We start from the raw sequence: 12,414 nt of genomic DNA, 5'->3' as shown, positions 1-12,414 counted from the left end.
TACACTCAATTTCTGTGCTCTGCACTACTACACAAGAGCACCTTGTACGTTTACACAAAACAAAACAAATTTCATTCTTATGAGAGTTCATGAGAGTGTAAACTGAACTGACTGTTTATGTGTCGTCAAGTTCATATGACGATAGTGTATGATAGTGTAAATTGGCCCAGTGCCGGAGCACAAATAAGCCGACTCTCATGCCGGAGTTCGAACGGCCATATTGTTTTTTCCCTCATTGTCAAATTTAAAATTTGCATCGAAAACAAAAACAATTGTACTCATGCCGTGCCCGAGACACTCTACATAACATGGCCCTAACATGATCCTAATACAATATTTAAGATAAAAAAATTACTTGCAGACAGTGAATTCAAAAATTTATATATGTGTACTTTACTATTTTTTTATTTAGTGACTTAAAAAGTACTAAAATTAATAAAATTGATATATTAATGAAATGTTGGTTGATTTTTACATACACATACAATTGGTGTCGACACCGCGTATTTATAATAATAAATTTATATTATTATAAATGATATTTATAATAAATTTTATGAAATTGCTAGTCTTCATACAAAGTCAAGCAAAGACATACAATTGCAAAATAAAAATATTATTATAATAAGAAAAAAAAATGAAAACATTTTAAAATATATAAAACGATTTTTTTAACTGATTAACAACTTAAGTTTTGCTTATAAAAATTTATAACAGTCAAATGGAAGAGAAACCAAATTCAAAAGTTTGTACAAAAGGAAAAAAGTAAGGTCCTTTTTTACTCATAGTAAAACTTGAATAAAACACAAGTACAAACTGAGAGCGTAACACAAATAGAGTGCCAAATTACGCCCTTTATTTAAATAGTCATGGAACTCACCAGACTTTACTTAGTAAAGTCTAGGTGTTTCTAGTAACAACTTACCCACATTTCTTGCTGGAGACTTGAATGGTTTTCACAGAAATTGGGGTGATAGAAGTACGAATAGGGCCAGAAGGAAAATTGTCCAGTTTGTTGATGACTATATGCTACAACTCCATACACCTAACGAGCCAACTCACTACGGCAGCGGAGCAGGTAATATAATATACCTTGGCATGTCTAACCTAAATTATACCGTGCTTATGGAAGTTTTGGATGAGCTGGACTCTGATCATAAACCGGTTCTATTCATTCTTGAAAATTGGCCCATGAATATTTTGACCCCTACGTTCTCTACCACCGACTGAAATGCGTTTAAGAACTTGGCAGACGTTAGCTGCATCAACAACCATCTTGCCTTGGATAGCTGCTCCACCCTCAAAGACAGAAAACCATGCAGTTATTTTAATTTACCGCAGCATATTAAAAATTTGATTAAAAATGGAAATTTTTTTTTTTTGCTTTCGTTTATTATACAACTGCCAAGATTTAGAATTACATGAGTGAACTATTAATAGTGGATAAAAAGAAAAAGAAAACTTTTTTTTAAATTATATAAACTAAATATTATAAAATTAAATAGACTTCTATGAATTTACTATGAATATATTAGTTAGATATTATAGTATTGCTAGTTCTGATGGAAATAAGCGTTTCAATCTTCTGTTATGTGTGGTTTCGTCATTAGGTAGCTGTCTCATTGTTGGGTTAGGATGGAAAAGTAATCTGTCTGTGTGCTTTTTACTATTTTTACGGATAACGTCTGCAACGAAGGCTATCTTTAAATCGCGATGAATGTCATAGTTTGAGATGTACCATTCAGCGTTGATGATAGTCCTAAGTATTTTTGATTGTAGTCTTTGCAGTATTTGGATGTTGTATTTGCATACTGTGCCCCATATTTCGGCTCCATATTTCCATATTGGAGCAAAAATAAACATCAAATCAAATAAACATCGATGTTTATTTTTGTCAGTTCTCCAACATATGTGAAGTTAAAAATAAAAATAATTATTGTTTTATTTAATATTTGTGCTTTCAATAGTGTCATTATATATATATGTTAATTTACATATATATTGTTTTAATTTCAATTTTCATAAACCTTAAGTTAAGCTTTTTATTAAAAAATTAAGCACTGAGGATGTTCTAAAAAAAGAACGAAATATCTGCTTCAAAATTTTAAAATAAAAGCGTTTTATTGTGGTTTATCTGATAGCTGAAAAATTTTTATTTGAAGTCCCCATTTGTCGAACCATTCGAGCATTGGGTTTAGGTAATTCTGCACGTTGTCTGTGGATATGTTAAAATTTTTATTAGCTGCAATTAGTGCTGTATCTTCTGCAAAAGTTGCTTTCAAACTTTGAGAATCAGAAGGTTTCGGGACATCAGCCGTGTATAGTGAGTAGAGTAATGGACCTAGTACGCTTCCTTGGGGCACACCAACTTTCATTTGTTTAAGTTCGGAGATTGAGTCTTTATACTTTACATAAAAGTATCTATTTTGTAGATAGCTCTTAAGTATGAGGTAAAAGTTTGTTGGAAGAAGCTCTGATAGTTTAGTTAGTAGACCTCCATGCCAAAAGCTGTCGAAAGCCTTTGCGACATCTAGATATACCGCCGAGGAAAATTGTTTTGTGTCAATATCACTAGTTATTTTATTAACAACTCTGTGAACTTGTTGTATATTCGAATACTTTTTCCGAAAGCCGAATTGATGGTCAGGTATAAGTTTTTCTTTATGGAGAATCGGTTCTAGTCTTGATAAAATTATTTTTTCAAACAATTTTGACATAACTGGTAATAGGCTAATTGGTCTGTATGATTTTGTTACAGATATGTCCTTGTTTGGTTTAGGTATAGTGATTACTTCTGCTACTTTCCAAACTTTTGGAAAATACTTAAGGCGAAAAGCGCAATTTAACAGATTTCTCATATATACAAGTGCTTGAAGAGGCAGCTCAGTCAGAATCTTTTCTGTGATACTATCATATCCCGGTGATTTTTTTGCTTTAATTTTATTTTTAATAGTATTGTGGCGGTTGCATATTCACATTAATGTTTAAAATGATATAGGTTGGCCATGCAAACTCGGACAAGTAAATTATTGATAATAAGATGAGTTGGCCATAAAAAGAAAATTTTTAAAAACTAATAATATTTTTATTTAGTAAAAATAAGGTTGTCATTCTTTTTACGGTTTTGGGAAAACTAAGAATAAAACAACAGACACGTGTAATTTCAACACACAAAATTTAGTAATTATTTCTTGCTTTAATAAATAAATAAAGAATTAAATTAAGTAGGATAAGCCTACAGTATTCTTAATCTCTGTTATTGAAACTTTCTTTATTGCGACATTTTGAGTAGAGCTGCTCCGTGTAACGTTGCTATCATGCTGTTTTGGGTTACTAAACGTAGTTTCGAAGTGCGTGGCAAAATGTTCAGCTTTTTCGGTTTTAGTTCTAGCCCAAGTTCCATTTGCTTTCCTCAGTGGTGGTTGATGCATTACTGAGTTGTTGATATTTTTAGTAACTTTCCATAAAGAACAGTTAGTGGTTTTGTCAGCTGTCAAGTTCATTATGCGTTTTTGCAGGTTTTTATTTTGCTCATTAAGTAGCATAATTTTAAGTTTTTTGGTTAGTTTGTTTAAGTCCTTTTTTAGTTCAGGGGACCGATTTATTTGCCATTGTTTTCTCAGTTTTCTTCTGTCCATTATCTTGCTTTTAACTGCCATCGAGATTTTATTTTGAGTGTCGTTTTGTTTAAGAACTGGGGCAGATTTTAAGGAAATATTTATTGTCAGGTCGGTATTAAGAATATCTCTAAACGTGTCCCAATAGGGTGTATCACGTTATAAGAGGGAAAATTCAAAATGAAGTTTTGAATGAGCGCACCGCCTAGGAATATGCCATTAACCATAAAAATGGTATTCCTAAAGTTTTGGAGCAATAGGATTAAAAATGACGTTGCGCCACACGAGCAAAGTTGGGTTTTCAGTACAAAAAACAGAAATTTTTCATTTCAAGGTCATTTTTTATCTTTTATCTTATTTCAACAGTTATTAATATATACTCATTTGATAGATAATTAAAATATCTTTTTAATAAGATACTGATGAGCAAAATCGGTTAAAAATTATGCGCAAAACACAATAATTAGTTGAGCGACTGTGCTCTGTTTTCTATTTCATACCTTTTAGCTGGCATGCACAATGCAATCGCAAATGTTTACAAGGAACAGAAGAAACATAAATAAAAAATAAAAATAATACATTTCTGCTTAATAATTTATATAGACATTTAAGTAGAATTGAAAATGTAGTCAAAACAAGAATTTTTTCGTTAGTAAAGAGAAAATGGTCGTACAGGGAGTATGACTGAAGTTAATGTGATGTTTAGTTTTGTGTCGCTTTCATATGATAGCATAATTGGTGAGTGATCAGATGATAAGTCCGGAAGTGTACTTACTGTAAGAAATCGTTTATTTATATTTTTGGTCACGAAGAAGTCAATCACGTCTGGTATTTTGTTCATATCGGTAGGCCAGTAGGTAGGTTCACCTGTGCATAGAATGTCTGCTTTTTTGTCAATGATAGCATTATGTAAATTTTTCCCTTTGCAGTTTGTAATTCTTGAGCCCCACAAAGTATTTTTTGCATTAAAGTCTCCACCAACAATGTACCGATTGCCGAGAGTGTTAAGGTAGCTCAGGTATACATCCTTCGAGTTATTGTGTTTCGGAGGGCAGTAAATAGCAAATACTGTTAACTCGCCTTTTGTATCTTGAATATGGATACTTGTAGCTTGAATTTGTTCTGTTTGGTATATACCGGCTATTGAGCATTGCATATTTTGCTTAATAATTACTGCTGTTTCACCATGGGCTTTGTTGTCGGGATGATTTGTATGATATATCGAATAGTTAGGGATTTTGATGAAGTGTGTCTCTGATATCTCTTGATATCAGAGTGTGTCTCTGATACCAACAGTACATCAATGGAATTGATATTTAAGTATGTTCTTAGTTCTAGTAGTTGTTTGCTAAGACCGTTTGCATTCCAAGTTAAAATTTTTAATTGATTTCTGTCCATCGAGTTTGGTGATTAGGATGGTTAAAATATGTATAACGTTGGCAACTTGCGTCATAAGCTGTTTCATCATTTGCTGGAGTTCGGCAAATTCGGAGTTGTTTGATTCATTGTTTATTGGAATGGGTTGAGTTGGATGCGATTTTATTATTTCGGCGTATGTTTTAGCTGGTTGGATTTGTTGGGTTTGTTGGGTGGTAGTTATTAGGTTCGTAACAGCTTTAGTTGGCAGAGATATTTCGTTATTTTGAGATGTGGTTTTTTGTTGTTTTACGCGAAGAGCTGGAAATCGTTTGATTTGAAGAGTTTTATAGACTGTACAACCTTTGTAGTTTGCAGTGTGATTCTCTTTACAGAGCGCGCATTTAACGACGTTATTCTTACCTTTCATGAGACAGTCAATTGTTGTATGTCCTTCGGAGCATTTAACACAGATTGGACTTCTTGTACAAATATTTTTTGTGTGTCCATACTTTTGACAGTTGGTACATTGTGGTATTGTTCTTTTTGGATGGGGAGGTTCAAAATTTATTTTGCAGTGCAGTAGGTCTTTGATATTGTAAATTTCCTTGTTATTTACATCTTGTTTAATTTCGATTGTTATTAGGTTTAATGGAGATTTTGTGCGCGGATGTAATACGTTTTGTATATTGCGTACTTTATGTCCTAGTTCAGCTAGGTCTAATATAATTTCATTTTTGTTAGCGGAGTGGTGCATACCGCGTAGGAAGATCTTAAACCCCCTTTCTTCTTTTGGCTTATACGTGTAGTACTCTGCGCTCTTTTCTTTAAGAAATTTTACTATGCTAATGTAATCTGTTCATTCGTATGGCTGGATTTTTATTTCATTGTTTTGTATTACAAAACGAATTTCATATTTAGATATTTGTAGTGCATCTAACGTTTTAATTAGGTTGTCTAGCAGATGTACTTTTTGCACATAAATGGGTGGAGGTTTTTTATTTTTAGCCGTTTGATTTTGTGTTGTTTTGCTATCTTTAGTGGGTTCTTTATCGTTATCAGTTGCTTGGACAGCAAATCTATTTGTAGCTAAGAAATACTCGTTTAATGTGCACTGTTTTTTGTTTTGTTTGTGCTTTTTGGCGCTTATTTCATTGATTTGTTTACCAGGGGAGCTACGAATTCTCTTATTCACTACTAGTGTGTTGAAGCCATTGTTTTTATTTGTGGTTCCATCTTCCGTTGTGTTTGCAGTTCTGGTGTTAATGTCAGAGTTTTCCAAATTCTGAATGAGTTTTGATGGTGAATTGTGTTGATGATGCTTTGATTGTTGGAGTTTTATGTGGTACTCCTGCTGCATTTGCTGTTTCTCTATTTGCTGGTTCTGTTGTGGTTGTTTGTGTTGGGTTTGCAGTGATTTTTCTTGCAGTTGTAGCTGTTGATTTGATTGTAGAAGTGTTGTATGAATATTATTATTGGATGCTTTTGAACACAGGACAGCTTGTTGGTGTGTTTTATGCTGTTGTTGTTGTTCTTGTTGTGATTGTTGCTCGTGATTTGACTCGCCTCCACCTTTTGGTGGAGTTCGATTGACCGGCATTACGATAAATTAAGCGATTACCAAAATAGGATATGGAAATATAGTTTACTATTATGAACAGTTTGAGGATAACTGATCTTGTGTTATAACACTTTTAAAATAAAGGTTTGTGCACACACTAATCAAAGAATAAGTTGTATATGCTGTCTCAGCTGAATATTTTAATTTTGTTTAATTACTATAAACAGCTTTTTCAGTAATAAAATAAAATAAAATATAATAATAGCTGTCGCTATCAGCACTTTTTGTTTTGTTTATATATACACAAAACCGCACTGTTCTTTTGTGTGAATGCTTATTCACTTTCGATTATAAGCTTTAGAAATTAATCTGCTGTCTCTGTCAGCTGTTTGAATTTTTTGATAAAGTTGTGCAAAAAGAAAGAAAGTCAACAAAAATCGAAAAAAGCGCGCGCTATTTTCTAATTAATATTTTATGTACTTTAAACTTTTACTAATTGTTTTTTGCCCGAAAATGATCTATTTTTGTGAATTTATATTAATAACAAAAGTGATATTTATAAGAGTACTTCTTATTTACTTGTTCTTATACTGTAATTTAAATTTCTTCGAGACCGGTTAAAAAACACGTCCGCTCACTACGAAACTTTGACTACGATTTGTGTGGAAATATAATGGAAATAGAGTCCGGAAATTTGCTCAAATATCGGGTGACTCGGAGAGCAGAAGGGAGGCCAACCGTCTTTCAAATGAAATCAGGAAAAAGATCTAAGCATTTAAAAATGTGAAATTGAGTAAATTTCTTATAGGTCTTGAAACAGGTGTTGTATATTCAATTTTGTATATCTGAATCCCCAATATTGTATATCACATATTGTCTGATACAATATCCAATATTTGTATATCAAACCATATATTCCCACTCCATGTAAAAGTCTGTTGTTTGTTATGTTATGTATTCAAAAATAAAGTTTGTTGAATTATGTACAGTCACTCACATATATCTGCGTACACCTAAAAAAAATTTAAAAATCAATCTTTCAACTCAAATTGTTCGATCATTTATTAATATTTTTAACTAATTCTTTTTTTTAAACATAAATATAATTTATTGTCTTCAATAATATATTTTTTTCAAAATTTTTTAACAATGTCTTCTATTTTATTTTTAATTTTAAAATTAACACTATAAAATAATCTACACGCTACAGTCTGTGTACATCTAGTTGAAGTTGCGTGGAATGCAATTTTTGCGATTGCCGTTATATTGTTTTTTCGTGGATTTTGCTTATATTGTCTAAGCAATTAATATTGTGCTGTTAAGCTGAGTTTTTGCATCACATTTCGGAGAATTACAGCATGGAGAATAAAGGCGAAGAAATATCTGTTGAGGAGTGAAAAATGATCATAAAAATATTTTTAAATCGGAAATTTTATAGAGATATTGGTGCGTTTGTTGGAAGAGTCAACCCCTCCAGACAGTAATTAGTAATTATTAACTATATTTCTATTTTACCAAAGGCTTGATTTGGCCACTCGCCTTTGCTAACGGAGCGCGAGCAGAAGACGATTATTAAGTCTATTCAGGATGATAGCCCATACAGCACAGATTCAAATCCAGAAGAGTTTTTTCAAAACAGTTTCCGCGGATTCGGTACGTCATGTCAGCGCCATTCTACTACCATAGTAGAATGGCGCTTAACTTTTGCTAATGAGTTTATTTCAAAACTCTTAGACTTCTGGAATCAAGTTATATTTCCCGACGATAATAAATTCTGCATTTTTGGAAACAAGGGCAAAGTTTTGGTATGGAGGAAAAGCGAGGAAGCATTCAAAAAAGAAAATTTTTGGTTTTACATATTATGTTAAGAGTTTATTTTCACTACTTATTATTCAAACGTATTTAATTCGTTTGGATTGTATTATTTTTAAAATGATTTTGAAAAAGAGTATAGAATCTCTGATTATTGAATCTCCGATAGACTGCAATCCCTAATTTACTGCATCTTTTCTTAACTGCATCTATTCTCCACTCATTTTACTCAACTCTTCTTTTCTCAACTGTCCTAATTAAGAAAACAGACTCTATGTATATAGAATTGATTTCACATACGCTTAAAACTTTCTCTAATGTCACCTTTACATTAGACATGCCCCAATAATCCAGAAAATTTTAAAAATTAATTAAAAATTAAATAAATTTATTTTGTAATAATAATTTTGCATAATTCGCAAAATTATTCGTTCTACATACTTTACAGTCAATATTTCTTTTTTTCAAAGTTATTCGTTCTACATACTTTACAGTCAATATTTCTTTTTTTCAAAGTCATTTACAATTGACACAGATAATAAATATTAACAAAAATCAGTACTTCTCTTCGACAATTTGTCTTACTGACTTTTTGTTAATATTATTGTAACTGTAAATAGCTTTGCCTATTTTTAGGTGCTAATAGACCGTATGTGACCATAAAGACTGCTATATAATTATTACTTAAAAAACTTTCAATTCAATTTTTACATGAATAAGTACTGCAGGCTGAAGCGTCAAAAGAGCCAAATGATAGCATTGCACCATGCACTGACCAAGAAATCTCCCAAATTATAGCGAGTTTAAAGATAAGATCGGCACCTGGTCATGATATCATTAACAACAGATGCCTACGTAAACTGCCGGAGAATGCAATCCAGCTTATCACTAACATAATTAATTGCATGCTCAAGCTAGGTGAATTTCTTAAGTACTGGCCACAGTCATTGTTTTCGCCAAACCGGATAAGAACTCATAATTCCCGCAGAACTGGCGCCCCATAAGCCTGCTCTCAATTATAGGAAAGCTAATCGAAAGAGTAATTCTTGGCAGATTAAATGTTGTAGTGGCTTCACACAATATACTCGCTGATGAGCAATTTGGCTTTAGGAATGACCTGTCCACGGAGCTTCAACTGGCTTGAACGGCCCAAATGATCTAAACAGCAATTTGTAGAAGAGAATCGACTGGAATGATCAGTTTTGATATTTCTAAAGCTTTTGACAAGGTCTGGCATGATGGCCTGATAGTAAAAATGTCTCATCTAGGTGTTCCAGGCAGACTAACTAAGATCATCGGCAGCTTCCTAAGGGATCGCCATCATTCTCTACAATATTTATACATCTGATATTCCAATATTAGATCCCTCGACTCTGGCGTTATATGCTGACGATAATTGTATGCTATATTCAGATAAATGTGCTCTCAACATAACCAACACACTTAGGGCCATGTTATGCAGAGTGTCTCGGGCACGGCATGAGTACAATTGTTGTTGTTTTCAATGCAAATTTTAAATTTGAGAATGAGAGAAAAAACAATATGGCCGTTCAAACTCCGGGATGAGAGCCTGCGTATTTGTGCCCCGGCACTAAGACAAAACAGTGTTGTTTAGTAATAAATTTCAAAATTTGCGCCTTTTAGGAGCAAATTACTACAATTCTAGTACGTTTCGGAGAAAAAATGGCAGTAAGCAACACAGCATTTTTTTTATAAATCGCTAATAATATAATTATTACACTTTCCGATTTTAAAGAAACGCGTAAGAACTGTTAACAATTATTATAAGATAATATAATAATAAATTAACATTATTACAGTCTCTATGAGTTTTTTCATGCGAGTTATTTATGGTGGCAAATTGAAAGTGAGCATATCTAAATTTCCTTTTAAATTTAGGCATAACCAAGAAGTAGTAAAAATACAAAATTGGCAATACTGATGTGACACTCTGCATAACATGCATTTTCGGCATAGCCCGAAAGAGCGTAATTTGCCGTGCCCGAGACACTCTGCATAACATGGCAGAGTGTCTCGGGCACGGCAAACATTCTATCTTCACGCGTAAGTGAAGATAGAATGTGTCGAGAGTGAGAGTGGGTGACATGGTAATAAACTGGGAGGATAGCATTAAATATCTCGGCAACACGTTGGACAAACGATTCACATGACTTATACATGTTCAACTGAAAATAATTAGCTGTGCCAAAACAGGAAGTTGATATATAACCAAATAGTTCGTCCGTCACTTTTATATGGATGTGTAGCATTAAGCAAAGCTTTAAACACCACTATTCGCCAGCTAGAAATTGCACAAAACCAGGGTCTGAGAAGACTTTTCAAGGTACTATGGTACACTAAGACGAATGACATCTTTAGGGACTTCAAAATTGATCCGATCAAAAAATACATAAAGGATAGAGTCCTGAAATTATTTTCGAAAACTGACAGACTTACCAACATCGCGTTATCAAATCTCAGAATGGTTACAGGCTCCTCGGGAAGGTATGCAGATCTGAGGTCAATTATTGCTTAGTCTGATGAAGTGATGAACAATAATCCAGTCAAGGCGTAAAGAGGGGTTTTAAAGATACCTCGCAGTTAATAAAGAGTAAAAGTGCTCAAGTGCACTGGCTCAAATATTTTCAACATAATAAGAAAATGTAACTATTATTTTTTTCCAGATTGAAATAATTAACATAAAAGATGAGTTGAGTATTTATTTATTTGTAATTATATTTTAATATATTATATATTTTTATTTTTCGGATAAATTAAGTTAAAAGCACATATTATAGTCTTTATGATATTTATTTATTTATATAGTGTTATTTTAAAGCTATTTTAACATAGAATTAAGTATATATTTATAAAATGCAATTTTAAGAATTTAGTTAGAATTTAGTTAGAATTTAGTTCTTTGTTGTAATATTAATAAAATAAATTAATGGATAATAAATAATATACATATAAACACTTCAATCCAAGTTATTTTTTGTTTGTAATTCATTTCAAATTGAATCTCTTGTGATACTTGATCTAAAGGGGATCTGGTTGTTGTCCTCATTATATTCCTCAGACTGTACTATAAATGTGAACTTTTGTGCACAAGTAAGACGTTCGTTGTCTTTATATGGTGTAATGATGATGTATTTATATGTTCTGTAAACACAAAGGATCTTAATAAATTTCATTTCTTTTCCCAAAGAACTTACCTCCATATTTCGAGGGTAGTCGCATAAAAATAGTAGAGTTTTGTAAGAGTCAACTGTCGTGTCAGGAGGCTAGATGTCTTGCAAGCATAACGAAATATTTCATTTCTTATCAATATATTATAGTCGTTTTTACGATCTTCAGAAGAATCAATAGTTATACGAGCGCCATTTAGACAACCTGCAAAATAACATATATTAATATACATGCAGTGTTAATATGCACATAAATCCTTACCTCTAAATTTTGAAAAATTTTTTACGTTTCGGAAAAATATGCATCCTCTTTCGATATGATATACATGGTACTAAAGAATGTTATCATCCTACTTAACATATAACTCGGTTTACTGATAAAAAAGAGAGATTAAAGCGATTTGATAAATCTCTAAAACAACATGCTTCGTGGCCAGCAAACCATACAAAAACCGCAACTTGAGCTTCTAGAGAGACGTTTCGCTCTCTCATTCAGTGCAGTAGGCACTATTTTGAAATTTTACTACTAAAGAATTAAAAAGGCTGCGGAAATGATTTTTGAATTCCTTGTCTTCATATTGGAAATATGTGTAATATTTTACACACACACGTTTTCTTTTTTCATTAGATAATAACGAATGCACCAATCCTACATCATCATCAAAATCACTATCTCGAAGTATATTAATTATGTCATATTCTGTTTGTGTTGTGTTACTTAAATCTTACTTACTTACTTAGTTGGCCATTATAGACGTGTGTCGTCCTTGGCCGCGTCGAGTAGCCTCCGCCAGTCAGCCCGGTTAGTTGCTTTCTGACGCCAGTTGGTAGTACCGAGCGCCCCCAAATCGTTGGTCACCTGGTCCTTCCACCGAAGATG

Source organism: Teleopsis dalmanni, chromosome 1 (genome assembly GCF_002237135.1).
Source record: "Teleopsis dalmanni isolate 2A chromosome 1, ASM223713v2, whole genome shotgun sequence".
In the NCBI taxonomy this organism is placed as follows: domain Eukaryota; kingdom Metazoa; phylum Arthropoda; class Insecta; order Diptera; family Diopsidae; genus Teleopsis; species Teleopsis dalmanni.
Note: the sequence above shows the minus strand (reverse complement) of the source record.